This window comes from Thunnus maccoyii, chromosome 8, assembly GCF_910596095.1.
Source record: "Thunnus maccoyii chromosome 8, fThuMac1.1, whole genome shotgun sequence".
NCBI lineage: Eukaryota > Metazoa > Chordata > Actinopteri > Scombriformes > Scombridae > Thunnus > Thunnus maccoyii.
The window spans coordinates 29396027-29411466 of NC_056540.1; the positions used below are offsets into that span (position 1 = coordinate 29396027).

Genomic DNA, 15440 nt, shown 5'->3' on the forward strand with positions numbered 1-15440 from the left:
ATATTAAATATTCATAAACACTTTCCTATAAAAGAATGTTTTAAGAGGAGATTTATAGGAATAACCAGAAGAGCTTCGTAGGGAGTCAATAAGTCCTTGATATAATTTGGAGAAAGGTCATTATATATATTTTTGTGTTTGGTACCATCTGTTGGAAATGTTCTCGCACTTCATTAGGAGTAAAAAACACACTTGTGCTTGGAAATGTCTTTAAATTAACAAATTATTTAGTCTGAACGCCGTCCTGCTGGTGATTTATCTTAACTGTATCTAGTAACAGGGACAGAGTGAGAGCTCTTCACTCTTCAACCTCTCTGACTATACATGATAACACCCCTCCTCCTCTTTAACTCTTTGTGATGCTCTGAATGCTTGTTTCATGTAGTTTCATTCTCAGAAAATGAACTAATTTAATATCTTTATTTACCAAATACATCAAAATGTTAAGAAATATCTTTGTTTGGTCCACAATGCAAACAATTTGTGGCCTTATATCTGTGATGCATCAACCCTGAAAACATTTAGAATCTAATTTGTTAAAATCCAGTCAAGCAAATGTTAAAATTATAATAAAGTTTATGTATATATTTAGACTCAAAATGTGTGTTTAGGGTTTAAAACTCTTTTCTTCTGGTCTCTGTTACAACCTCACCTGAACTCTGTGGTGTTTGAACTGACACAGACTTGATTAAATTGATCTTGACCAAAGCCTGGAAATGTTTAAATTGGGTTACTGAAGGCCAACATCCTGCATAAAGATTAAAAAAGATGCCGTACTGAGGTGGAGGCCTCCATCTACAGATGAAGAAGTCTCTTTTTTGGATAAAAACGTGACTGCAACGTTGGGTTGATGCATTAATGTGAATGTCAGAGGGATTCACAGTGTTTCAGGAGTGTCTTAAAACAACAGTCAGGTGTCCGTATGAACAGTGAAAGAGGTTTTCCTCGCTGTAATCATTCCTCCTGTTCATACTGGCTATTAGAAGATCCCCTTCAAATGTGCTTTCAATGAAAGTGCTGGAGGCCAAAATCCACAGTGTGTCCACACAGTCATTTAAAAGTTGATGTGAAGCTTATATGAGTCTTCAGCAGTCTGAGTTAGTCATATCAAGTGGATATCTGACACATTTACAGTCTTTTATAGCATCAAATTCCCTCTTTGTGTTTCCTCGGACATTGTTTCCCTGTTGAGTAACAAAAAGAGGGACTTTGGCACTAAAAAGACTGTAACGCTGAAAGATATCTACTTGATTTGACTCATTTGGACGCTGAAGCTTCATATTAGCTTCAGATAAACTTTTAAATACATTTTTGCACTTATGAAGGGATCTTCTAACGGTCAGTATGAACAGGAGGAATGATTACAGCAAGAAAAACATGTTTCAACATTCATTTGGGCTCCTGAGTGTTGTTTTAAGGATGGAGGGATGCAGCCCTTCCCCCCTCCTGAATAAAGATGTGGCCGTAACGTGGTGTTGAAACATAAATGACGTGAATGTCAGAGCTTTAAACCGTCTGAGGGTCAGCAGATGTTGGACTGTGGTTGTGCTAAAAACAGATATATTTTTGGCAGTGGTGATCACTGTTTGTTTCAACATCATTACTTCCAGTTAGGAGCGTGCAACCTGCTGTGTTTCATGACAATAGTTCAACCGCTCGTCCTGAGGGATCCACCACAGTTCTGAACTCTGAGTAAAGTCCGTCCCACGTTCTTCCTCCGACCATAACCACACCAAACCTTTACCAACCCCAGTCATCCCTACATCTAACCTAACCATAACTATTTTCAACTTAAACGTGACCATCTCCAGGTTTATACTCCATCATAATCATTTTTGTATTCGTGCCTCTGCCCGTAAATCTCGCTCCGCTGGCCAACATGAAAGCTACATTTATAGTTTTCTGATTTTAAATGAACTCGTGTGGGACGTGTGACCTTTCAGAGAGTCAAGCTTTGATTGTTTAAGGCACGTTCCACAACCAAAAGTGCTATTTTTTATTCTATCTGATGTAGAGTTTGGTGTCTTTACCGTCACACAATACAAGTGGAAAATGTGAGGAAAAAAAGTTAAACACATAAGAATAAAAATACAGAATATTCAGTAAAAAGCACTGTGATATTGCTGTTAGGGTGCTCTGTTACACTTAGAGTTTTAAAGAATATTATAGATATTATAGAGTTGGACAAAATAGCTGATAGTCTATTACAATAACCACACAATAAATACTGTTATATATGTTAATGTTTAAATCCCCCTCAACTCACTCAAAAATGTCTTTTTCCTTCTTGTTAGGTCACTTGGATGTTTGATTTTCATCGTGCAGAATGATGTTTGTTTTCACGTTGATCTGCTGAAGGAGGAAAGTTTCTCTGATCTCATTGAATCTGAGTATCTATAAAGCGAGATTTATGACATCACAACTGGTCTGGAGCCAGTCTGGAGACATCTTGTGTCCAGCAGTTAAACTTCTTAAACTTCTTCTCACGGGATTCAAGGTTTTTCAACGAGGCAGAGGGAGGAGGTGTCATTTTAAGACTTTCTAACGAGGTAACGGACACAGACGATCATTCAAAGCAGAACATTTTATATGATCTTGAAACCTGTGTGGTAGTGGTGCTGTTTGAACTCAGCCACAGACAGTCTGGGGATGGCAGTGTTGGACAGTCAGTCAGTCGATCATCACGTCAGTCCAACTTGAGAATTACTGGATGAAATTTTGTCAACGTCAACCCGACAAGATGAACTATAATAATTTTGATCTCCTGACTTTTCCTCCAGCGCCACCAGCAGGGTGACATTTTTATAACATACGAACTGCATCCGTCCTATTTTTATTTTATTTGACTATGTTTGACAGACTATAAATATATATTTATGTATTTATGGACCCGGTCTTCCTCAGCAGGTGGAGTTTGCCCAGTTGTTGTAGAACTGAAAATGCTTTTCTGAACACTTTAAGGACCTTTTGTCTTTCTTGACCATGTAAATAATAGTTGACATAAATAGTTTCAATCTCAACATATATAAACATAATGATGATGATGATGATGATGACTATCACCAACCAGGTTAGTCTGTAGCTAACATGTAAGCATATTAGACTAGAAAAATAGAAAAAAGTGCAAAATCTGTATCATAAATCTTACAACATTTTATCAAACATATTGCAGCAAAAAACATATTAAACCAAATCTATCAAAAATCAAGAGGGAAAATGTGAATTAAGGATAAATTTGCCAGTTTATGTAGAGATTTTTTTAAAATAACAGATAAAAATACAGAAAACATCAGTGTCTTGATTTGGACTAAAATGTCTTGATAACTATTTGATGGACTGACATTAAATCAAATAGAGACATTTATGTTTCCTGCAGGATTAGTTGGTGATTCCATAACTTTTGTTTGTTTTTCACTACCTGCAATAATATTGTTTGAATATGTGAGATTTTATTGTCCTTGTGATATTCTGGTGTAGATATTCTTATAAGAATGTATTCCTACTTTTGTTGTCACACTGGTTTTATTAAATTATTGGCACTTTACGTCTTTCTTTATGATTTTTCTTTTTTTTTACTTTCTTTGACTTTATTTTTTGACTTTTATGCTCCGCACGGATTGTAAAAATTAATAAAGAAGAGCCCTTTATTTCCTTAACATTAATAATGAATAACACACTCAATGACCCCCCCATTCACCCCCCACCTCCTCCTCTTCCTCCCCCTCCTCCTCCTCCAACCTCCGGCTGCGCTGTGCGCATGCGCGACGCTGCTCCAGGAGTGCTGTTTCGGCCTGTTCCGCGGCCGCTCGGTCATTTTCGCCTCTTTGTTTTACTGATAGTGGATTTAACTCGGATTCAACCCAATATCCAGCGGACTGTGCTGCTCCCAAACAGGTTAGTTCGTCTCAGTGGACTTGTCCTCTTCATGTCTCCGTCCTCGGTGGCTCTATCGCCGGTTTACGGTCCCGGTTTGAGCCCCCTCCTCCTCATTTTTCGCATGTCTCTTTCCGCTTGGTGCTACGGGGCATACGTGTTGTTTTATGTGTCTATGTGGTGGTGTATGGCGGCGCCGGGCCCTGCAGTTGCACACCGGGGATGTGGGGGTTTTAAGGGGGAAAAGTGCATTGTAAAGGCAGGTTTGGAGCTAGCCGGGATGCACACGGTTAGCCGTACCGGAGAGGAGGCTCAGGCAGCCGCCTCTCCGCCTGTCTCGTCATGTTTAAATGCTGTTGTTCCTCCTGAGCCAAACACCAGTTCTTCTTTCCCATTGAGCTGGAATGTTCTTGAAAAAATCTCGTGGTCCACCATTAGGCTAACCTCTTCCTCCTGCCGTCCAAAGTTCACTGTGTGTGTGTGTGCTTGTGTGTGTGTGTATGTGTGTGTCTGTATGTATGTGTGTATGTGTGTGTGTGTGTGTGGAGGGTCTACATGAGGTTTGGATTAAATCAAAGAAAGTTGGTGCATTTTTTTTCTTCAGGGTGGATGTCGCCCCTCACCAGGCTGCTGCTCCTGCTGCTGCAGCAAGAAGCCCTGTGTGACATTGTAGAGGAGGGGGGGGGGGGGGGGGGGGGGGGTATGCATGCAGAGAGCAGCCAACAAGTCTGTGCAGTTTTTTTTTTGTGTGTGTTAGGAGGGGGGTTGGATGCAGCGAAAACATCACCTTCATAAAGCCAGTAGACGAGTGATGGACAGAGCAGAGTGAAATCAGGCTGTGAGGTGTTCAGGGGCTCCTCAACTTTTTTCCCTCCAGGGACTCTGCAACACAGCAGGCACGGTGAGGGTGGTTTACAGGTCAGAATATGCAAGTTTGCAGGTTAAAACTTTGCTAGATTGATGTGGAAAGGGAAAGTTATGTATAAGCATGAGCTCATCCACATCTTAAGTCATTTTTTTAAAATAAGAGAGCCCTTTAAAGTGAGATTTTTTGTCAAGCAAGTGGAAAAAAAAATCTGCAAACGTATTTCCATTATCGATTAATCTACAGATTGCTTCCTCAGTTAATTGTCCGCTCTATAGACTGTCAGAAAATAGTGAAAAATGCCCTTCACAGTTTCCAGATTAACATTTTCATGACTTGGGATGTCTTGTTTTGTCAGACCGTGATATAAGACGAGCAAATCTTCACACACATTTTGTCACTTTTTGCTAAATTGATTGATTTTGAACTGATGCACTGATTTGATCAACAGTTTTTTTTTTTTTTTGTCATTCTAGTGGAGCCACCTGTCTTTATTATTTCTCATTCAAGACACAGACACTCCTTCAAACGCACTGATTCTCAATTGGAAACAGATTGAAATCTTCGCTCTGCACCGGCTGATTTCTGTTTTTAAAGAAACAAGACTGGAATATAGACGTGAACGAGCCGATCAGAGTGTTTGTGCATTGTTACTACCTGCTATACATTGAAACAACAGTGACATGTAACTACTTTGACTTTTCACCTCATTTATATATCTCGATTGAAACCTAGACGCCCGCACGTCTTTTGATCTGCAGATCAGTATGAACAGTATTCATCACACACACACACACACACACGTCTGCTGTCTCGGTGTTGAATTCTAGTCAGGGAAGTCGTATCGACATCAAATCCGCCCTAGCCTTCGTCATCTGCATGTTGGCAGCTCCGAGTAGTGGTGGAAGTTTAACTCGACTCTACGTATCCATCCCGGCCCTGATAGAGAGCTTGATGAAAGCTATCTGACTTAAACGTTGCCTCCTAATGAATTGCTGTTTGATTTTTTTTTTTTTTGAAAGTACACACACTGTTCGAGTGTATTTTCTCTGCTTTTGTGGACATGAATAGGCCTTAAATCTTGTAGCATGCTGCTACTAAACTGCACTCAGTCTGCTTGTGTTTCTAACAGCACGGCCGCTCTGTGATGCTTTATACCAAAGACATGAGGAAAGAAAAAAAGAGATCTGACGTTGGCAAGTCCGGCTTTTTCCTAGATGGGGCTTTCACAGACTCTTTTTAACTTCTGTTCTTTTAAAAACCTTTTTGAGATGATCAGCCCTAACACCAGAATCTGAATCTAAGGAGCCAGAAGGGAAAGGTATAAATGTAACGTAGCTGTAAGCTGAACCTCCGACTGAAGGACCCCGCTGACCTGCGTGATGGGTCTCGACCAGCTGGATGTTACTCGGCCTTTGCTCGGCGATACCATACGATACGGCTGTTGCATAAGACTCACACGTACTCGCCAAGCATCGGCTTTCACGTCAGCGTTCTGCTCGCTCCGCAGGGAAACCCTGAAGCACCTGCAGCATTTGAATCAACTGAACAACACCCTAATGAACTTTTTTTTTCAATGTCACAGCAAGATTTCAGCTTGTTTGTTAGTAGATATTTAAAATAAATTATCAAAAGGACATTTGTCATGACCCCATTACCCCAAAACATGCTGCCCTGCTCTCTTTTAAACAATGTTAATAGTCCCAGCGGGCAGAGCGATAAACTGCGGGTCCTACGGGACAGATGAGCAGGATGCAGCCTCTTAAGAACCGAGTCTGCTCGGTAATGAAAAAACTCAATAAGTGACTTTAGCGCTAGAAGATGCATTTGTCTTTTTCTCGGACAGGAAATCATCTCAGGCAGCTTCCTAAATGAGCTACTGAGCAACATTTAAGAGAAAAAATCAAGCTGCGGATCGGAGAAACCGTCCTCGGCCTCTGCTCTCACCTTCTCCTCCTCGACTCACTGTCTTTAAAAATGTGATAAGAACTGAAAAATTAATTAAGACTACAGCAGTTTTTTAGCAAACACTGTGCAGCCAGGTTGATATTGGACAGTCCAGTACTACTACTTGAACAGTTTGAGTCATCTTGGGCTGCAACTTACAATTATTTCCATTATTGACTCATCAGTTGACTGTTTCTTCTTGGCTCGATTAGTCGTTCGATCTATAAATTGCCAGAAAATGGTAAAAAAATGTCAATCACTGTTTCCCAAAGCCCAAGATGTGACCTCAAATGTCTCGTTTTGGCCCGATCGACAATCCAGAGACCAGAAAATACTCAGTTTACCAGCATAGAGGACTAAAGATGCACTGTAGCAACATGCTGGATCAGTATCTACACCCCTACTTCGTCTCCTAGAAATTACCTCCATATATAACTAAATTACATTCCTAATTACGTCGCTTTGGCAAACGTTGGTTATGATCACAGTTAACTTTTTGTTGAACGAATAAAGTGACGTTTATATATGGTTGTGAAGTCGCAGGGAGGAGGTCGGGGTGGATCGGATCGGTTAAGGTTAGGGAAATATCGTGGTTTTGCTGAAATGTTAATAAACGTGTTTTTTTCTATATAAAACCAAGACCACAATCTTTTCCTGACCTTAACCCAGTGCTACCAGTGTCCAAACATAACCATCATAAGTTTAGCAGATATCTTACTGCAAGATTTGATATTTTTAGTGGAGGGAAAAACCCCCAACTAGGTTCGTTTATCTTTAGTATCGACATTTTTACCAACATTTTCTCATCATATTGAGAGAAGCCAGCATTTCATTTCTACTAAAACACATTTGTTGTTGCAATTTAGTCGTATATGAACTTAATTTCTAGGAGACGGGGTCGCTGCATCCGTACCAACTTTATTTAACGGATCGGGTTGCAGCTGTTATTATAAATATCAAGTCTAGTGTTTCCACAATCAAGTTATATTCTTTCAGTCACAGCGGGCCGTCGACTCCGTCTTTGGTGACACAGATGTTGCTCTACATAAAAATGATCCCAGATTTTAAAATGCAGGGAGGAAAAAGAGAACATTGGTATCTGATTCTGACTGAAGGTATCAGAATCGGCACCAGGAGAGAAAACGTCGGATCAGTACGCGTCTTAATTTAGACCGAGAAATGAGTGCGAAGTCCAAAAAAAAACGGCATCACATTAAGAAAACATGAGGAGCTGCTGTTCGGTGTGTGTGTTCCTTCAGGTATCTGTGAGAACATTAAACTCAAGAAGGTCTGTCTGAGTAAATATGAAAGATTACAGAACATCAAAAAAAACACAGCACAGCAGGTTTTCACTACTCGGAAACAGGATTTTTTTTTTTATATCTTTTTGGGAAGTTATTATGACAATCAACCAATCTGTTAATCTTCCATGTGGGTGACTGCAGGAGTAATCTAACCAGTACGGCATGTTTGGTGGTTGACGTTGCATTTTTATTGCAGCCAGGTTCAACTTTACCAGACAAAACCTTCATTGTCTTTTTTTGTTTTTGTACCCTCTGCTTTGGGGGACCCCCCCCCCCCCCCCCCTCCATCCCTCCCGCCCCCCCCCATCCCCACCACACACACACACACACCACCACCACCACCACCAGTATGTGAACACAGTGGTCTCATTGAAATGAATGAGAGGCCTGTTTTTTTTCATACAATGCTGATGTCGGTCTGAATATAGACCAAGACATGAAACCAACTGTAATGAAATGCAATTAAGCAGAATTTAGAGGATCCTCTTGAAAGAATTCAGATCAGTGATGATTTATTTTCTAGGAGCATAAACCATGAGACACCAAAAAAAAAAAATCCTTACGGGAAGATAACTGTAACAAATCTGTAGGCTTTTTTTTTATTTTTGTGCAGTGAGATAAACAATTCTCCTTTTGGTCACAGAGGACAGAAAAATAACCACAAACACTACGTCCACGCCGGGCCGCTCACACTTTCCAGATAAGATTCACGGTCTCGCTCGCTCCTGTCACCGATCGTATCTGTTTTATGTCAACATCCTGAATAAGAGGTTGTCAACAGGTTGCGCGAATTTAAACGGTTCTCCGTGTTGACATTAAATACACCGACTGACAGACTCCCGAGCCAGATTCAGGTGGAGGAAACAACAGAAAATATGAAACATTGAGCCTGTGTTACACTTCCAGTTATTTTGTTTGATGTCCTGTCTGCTTTATTCTCCATGTTTCTTTTTTTTTTATTCATTCAGGGAGAGCGAGGTTCTCCTTAAACCTTGATGACACCATCACACACGTTAGTCTCATTTTTGAAAGTAATTCTTCACGTTTCATGATAGACTTTGAGCTTGTTTGTAATGTCGTGTGGTGGCAGGTTATTAAACAGGGAGGCGGGCGACTTCTAGACTCGGTTGTTAGTTCAGCCGGTTTGATGAAGATGAGGAAGGTGTACACTGAGTGCATGATTAATGAAAGCTGCTCTGGATGAGTTCTCTTGTGGGCTTTCAGGTGATGTAACCTTCCAGCTGCCGTCCATACTGGAGGTCTTCAACTTCTTTTCTAAATTTGCAATTTACATGCATGTATGTTCATTTTGAGGGTATGTATGAGTTGAGTTTTTGTGCTGGTTTTGACTGGTTCCTCTTGTAAACACATTGAGTTGTAAAACTTAAGGGCATTATCAACTAATCTACCAATTATTGATGAATTGTCTGGCCTATAAGATGACAGAAAAGCATGAAAAAATGCCTGTTATGATTTTCTACAGTCCTAAACCCAAAGATAATCAGTTTACCGTCATAGATGAGGAAGAAAAGACATCAAAGCCTCATTTTTGAGATGCTGGAACCAGTGAATGTTTGGCATTTTTGCTTGAAAAGTGACTAAAATGATTCATCTGTTTATGAAAACAGTTTCTGTTGAACAACTAATGGATGAATTGTCTAATTGTTACAGCTGTACTTGTGGTATGAAGCTAGTCGTTACTGCTAAATGATCTGAAAGTTAAAAAAAAGCCAAACTAGCAGTTTGTTCAAAGTGTTTTGGCAAGATAGAAAGGGTCACAGCGGGTTATACCACTGACATAAACTTACTAATATTTTATGTTTTTTATGCTCCAGTGTTTATTTAGCCATTATTTAACCCACAGCTTGTTCTTCACCAGCAGCGTTCAGTGCCGGGAAGTTTGTGATTCAACTGCCAAGCCAGGAAATCACCGTTATATGACTTCCTACGCTGTCTGTATGATTGGAACTGTGTCTCAATGTCCAACATGCAACGTTTTATTCGGGCCATTAAAATAAAAAAATCAAAGTATCCAAGTAAAGGTTGTCAGAGGTCACACAAGTTGTTTTTTTTAAGACATTTAATAAGAAAACTGGATTGATTTTTCTTTGCTCTTAACTCTGTTTTTCTTCTGAGAGCAGTCATAATTGTAAGACTGACCAGTTGAACATTATGCTTTTTAGATATTTTTTTTAACACTGATTGCCAGAGGCCCGCCGCCACCTCAGCTTTCAGCCGAATGATTCGAAGCGAACTTAAATAATTGGTGTTTTGGACAGAGAGTAAGAGTTGATCATGCATAGACCTGAATGTTTGGAGATGACTCTTTCATCAGCGCACCACCACCATCTAACCTGCAGTATCGAAAGAAACAAACAATATAACAGGTCAGATTTAATGTAGTGGTCTGTCAGCCGGTTGATAAAACGTGGTCGAGGGTCATCGAAGGTCCTACGTTCGCTCTAACTTCTCCTGGAAATCCGTAACAGAGCGATGCACAAGCGACAGCACTATTTAGCACCTTTGTCAGTTTAATGAGCCCAGAAAGCCTTTCCAAATGAACGTCAGCGGGCCAAATGAGGAATTAATTACTTGCTTGCTTTGTACCTCAGCCCAGCTTGTACTGTAAATGGGTAATAACTGTCATCTCCGGGTCTGTGTGTGACTCTCCGTCTTTGCCTGCGGCCTGCAGCCCAACAGTTTGTGGTCGAAACTGGAAAAGCAAGACGGGACTGTGCTGCTGTAAGCCCGTTAACCAACAAACCCACGTAATGGCTCATTGCATCCTTCTTGTTGTATCAAGCCTCTTCTTCACCGCAGACTGACTGGTGCATTTGAATATTTTATTTTTACTGTTAGAAATGGAAACAGGAACCGTTTTTTTTTTTTTTTACTGTTTGTTTAGTCTAAAAATGAATAGTTTGGTTGACAGCTGCCAAAAAAGGGATCAACCCTTTTCCTTCATACGGTCTGTGTGCTGTCTACTAAACCGTGCATCCTTTACAGCAGATAATATTTATTTAATCACACATTATTCAGCGGATAAGTTGAGTTATAGATTTGAAAAATGCCAAACATTTGTCGGTTCCAGCATCTCAAAAGTGATGGTTTTTGTGACATTTTGCTGCATTTATGTCTTTATATTATTGTAAATGAAGTAGAGCTGCAACTAACAGTTGTATTATTGATTAATCTGTTGATTATGTTCTCGATTAGTCGTTTGGTCTGACAAATTGAATTATTTGAATCCCTCAACTATTTTCTGATATTTTATAGACTAAACAAATAATCCTTTAATCGTACAAATTAACAACAGATTAATCGATGGTGAAAACAATCATTATCTGCACGTGCGAGCGTTCTTGCTGCCAGCTGGTGCGTTTACCCAGAGAGGTTTACCCTCCACCCTCTCCTTCATTTTCCTGCTTCCTCCTCTCCGTTTGCTGCTGTGACCATTTAAAGTGAAGTGACCTCTAATGACCCCTCCTGGCAGAGCTGCTCTCACTGGATAGAAGGGTTGTGTGTGTGCAGGACCTTTCCCTCCCTCCACCCTCCCCCCCACCCGTAGAGCCCCGTCCCCTGAGGGTCTCTGGTGTCACTATCCCGGAGGCCGAGTAGTAGGCGGAGAGCTTCAGAAGAGGGGGCCGCTCCCTGACCTGAAGAGTTTAGCTGCGTGTGGTTTGCAGCGGTGACAGGTGTAAGCCAGAAATGACAGGTAGCAAGTCAGAAATAGATGATGCAAGGAGAGAGTCAGTGTGACCTTCATTAATAAACATTCATCTATATTAAAGCTTTATAAGTTTTAGATTGACAGGATTTGGGAAGAAACTCGACAGCAACAAACAGGAAGTAACAGAAAACAGCAAACGCTTTAAAAATGTTTTGTAGATATCTACTGTAATGATCATACTGTGATCACATTTATGAAAATTCTGCATATAAATCAGTACAACATCAAGCAGTGAAAAGATTGCCAACCCACTAATATTTACACTAATATTTTAAGTTATTTGCTGCTGCATTGCTTCATAGCACAACAGTTTTATTTTGCATGTAACACACAGATTTATTCTTTGAGACAAATAATAATGATTAACTAAATTCCCCACAAATTTGATTGTAATTAGTGATTAAGCTGTTGTTGGCTGTATTCTACATCTGAATCCGATGAAATTATTGCTTTTTAAAACAAATCATGAATCAATTTGACTTGATTCTGTGCACAGAATTTTTACTAATAGATGCAACTTCACATGATTAAGCATTCAGCCCTGCGTTGAGCTCTCAGCATGATATCTATCTCTTCTGTGTGTGTGTGTGTGTGTGTGTGTGTGCCTGCAACGGTTATTGTGTAGATATCCACATGAGTGGCGCTCTCGCCCACGCAGGAGTTGCCATGGCTCTTCGACACTGTTGTGGATGCTGTTGACATATCCGGAGAAACACGCAAAAACAACAACGATGCGACAGGCTTGGTCGGTGCGGGCATGTTGATTCGGGTCCAGATGAGACTTGAGATATGGCCCAGGAGGTCCAGCTTGAGTAACAGATCCATCAGTCTGAAGCCTTATCAGATGCCAAAATGCTGCACTGTGTTTCATAATACTAATTTTACAGATTTGGGAAGCAATCATGGCAGCAATCGTTTCATCTTTAGTCGCTACGATCGCGAGGTAAACAGAAATACTTCATTCATGTTGCAAAGCAATCCACCAGGAACGAGTGCATGCATGTATTTGATTGACGCCTTGCTGGATGACTTCATGTTGTGGTCTGGCGAAAGTTGAGTCAGGTTTTAACTTTTATTCTGGGTTGGCACCCCTGTCGTTTCGCCCGACTGACCTCATTCACATGAATGAGAGGCCTGTGTGTTTTTTTTTTTCACACAGGCCCTAAAGTCAGTCTGAACGCGCGACCTTCCTCTTTTATCACAAGCTGTGATCAGATCCCACCCTCGCTGCTGTAAAATTAACGTTGCTTCAAAACACAAGCGAGGGAGATGATGGGGAACATCCTCCTTGCAACAGGAAGTAAAGGTCTGAGGGGAAACGTGGTCCAAATTAAAAAAAAAATAAACACAACATGTACAGGCTTAAAGGGCCAGAGGTTACAGATTTTAAACTTTTAATGTTTTTTTAGTTTGAATATCTGTTGTTGCTGATAGACGACAGGCAGGAAACAGGACAAGCACACCCAACCTCTCCAACTTGCTGCTGCTGCACACTCCCACCAACTCCCATCGGTGGAGCTGCTAAGTAGCAAATCGTAAGTGACTGTGGTTTCACTGGGTGTTGAAGGAAAATACACGCTCAGCAAACCCTCCTTGGGTAAATAAAGGTTTAGGATACAGAACTGAGGCATTGTCAGGATAAGTGGCAGGTAGTGAACTCCTGCACACATCGTCAGCGCTGAGTTTATTTAAACTGTGACACCTCTGACAGGGACCCCTTTTTGACAGGCGGGGTAAGTTAAGTGAGTTTTGACAGTGAAGTCCTCGGGATAGTGACACATGGTTGGTAATTATGTCATTTTAGCCACAGCTGAACATGCAGGCATTATAATACATTTCCTGCATTATAGATACAGTCATAGCTTAAACTTCTAGCAACAAATTAACCTCAAACTGCTTCAGCTGTTGCCATAAAACCTCCCACATGTCACTACAGTAAATTAGCTGAACCCAAATATTTAGCATGAAGTCACAGAGTTATGTCCTTTTTGTCCAAAGCATATCTGGACTCTCATTTATCTGATAAAAGCTAATCCTTTGGTTTATTTTTCTCCACCAGACAAATGCTTGTTTGAGTCCTAATCATGCTTTTATACAGATTATTTTGAGCACAGCAGGGGGGGAAGTGCACTGTGCCTCAGGATGCTGTCACAGAAAGAGAACATCCTTTAAAAATCAAACTTGTGGCAGACAGTTAATTGAAGTGTGTGTTTGTGAGCCGGTTCAAATTTACCCAGCAACCCACAGCTCGGAGGCACCCCGCTAATACTGTCTGGGTTAACGCCGCCGCTGCTGCTGCTGCTGCTGCTGCTGTGATGAGGTTTCATCTCTGCAGCTATTATCATAAACAAAGTTTGCTTTATCGGTTATGATTCTTCGTCAACCCTGGGGTTTAATCGCCCCATCTCCTCATCTTGACTCAAATGGTCGGGGTTGGATAAAGAACAGTGATCCTGAAGCTGGGAGGAGTTGCTTAAATTAACTTAATTAAGGAGGGTTTTTACTTTAATAATTGAGATACTGAGCCGTTGCAGAATTTCTGTACTGTCGCTCCTCATGTTTTCATGCTTTCATCAGACTGTTATGTTGACGAATTGGTGCACAAACTACTTTACTGATCCCAGACAAGGTGCACTGACTACAAGATTATAATAGTTGGAAAGAGATGTGATTGATGATGATGATTTCCAGTTGCACTCTCACTGGATACCGCTCAGCTCTGCTCATACTTCCTACTTGTTCCTGAAAAAGGAAGCATGAAGAAAATAACTCTCCAATCAGAGCAGAGTACGTAAATGACTGGATTGACGCTACACATGCCTGCAAGATTCAGGTGCGAGAGGCAAGAATAGTACATTGAATCTGTGTGTGTGTGTGTGTGTGAGGAAGAATCGTCTCCCAAAGTGCTCCAAGTATAAGCACATCCTGCTTTTGGCTATGATAAAATCAGACATGTTTAAAAATGTTGTAGTGTGTGGTGACGGCTCACGATTACTAAACTAAACAATCCGCTGCTCGAGCTGATATGATCTCCCAGCAGCAATGACGGTCGTTTAAACCGGTGAAAGTGACGGTCAGTGTTGGCTGAAAATCCAGAAAGAGGGAGGAATGTCAAAATATTTAAAAAAACAGTTTTGGTAGTCTTATCTCACTCAGCAGCCAGATATTTCTCTGTTTAGTAGTGGCTAGATGATACTGAAATGAGAATAGCTGGTCCACCTGAAGTGAGCCTGGTCAGGTTAGGCTAACCTGCTGTCGCTAACTTCGAGGCTAACCCCCTTCACTTTTCCAGTAGTTGGGGAAACAAAAGACTTTTCTTGGTTTTGAGCAGCTGCAGTATTTATTAACTGACACACACTGACAACTTACTGCTAATCTTTTCCTCTGCTGCGCTCGCATTCACCGTCACTTTTCAGCCGCTCGCTCAACCACACACTCGCTACGCACACATTACGCACTGCCCCGCAACGCTACTCTTATAATGGCACCTTTCACGTAGTTGTCCTTTTGAAGAATACGGAGAAAACAGTTCCACGATAACGCAGGGTGTTATCACGCAATCATTAGTAGCCCATTGATATTAATAATCATGTGAAATTTTGGAAGCCGCGCTCATAATTTTGCAGCGGCGGTGCATCGCTGCAGAATGAATACAGGGCAATAACTGTATATTTATTACACCAGACAAGAAGCTTTTTAGCAGAGAAAAAGAGACCAGTTG

The 15440-nt window shown here is 41.0% G+C and overlaps 1 protein-coding gene across 1 annotated transcript in view; it reads left to right on the forward strand.

Annotated features, from left to right (window-relative positions):
* The first annotated feature begins 3741 nt into the window (after nucleotides 1-3741).
* LOC121901982 (polycomb group RING finger protein 3) overlaps nucleotides 3742-15440 on the forward strand; it is a 63424-nt gene continuing 51725 nt past the window's right edge. The window contains exon 1 of the mRNA XM_042419115.1: nucleotides 3742-3894. The gene's annotated coding sequence lies outside the window, so the exon portion shown is untranslated. The remainder of the gene's footprint in view (nucleotides 3895-15440) is intronic.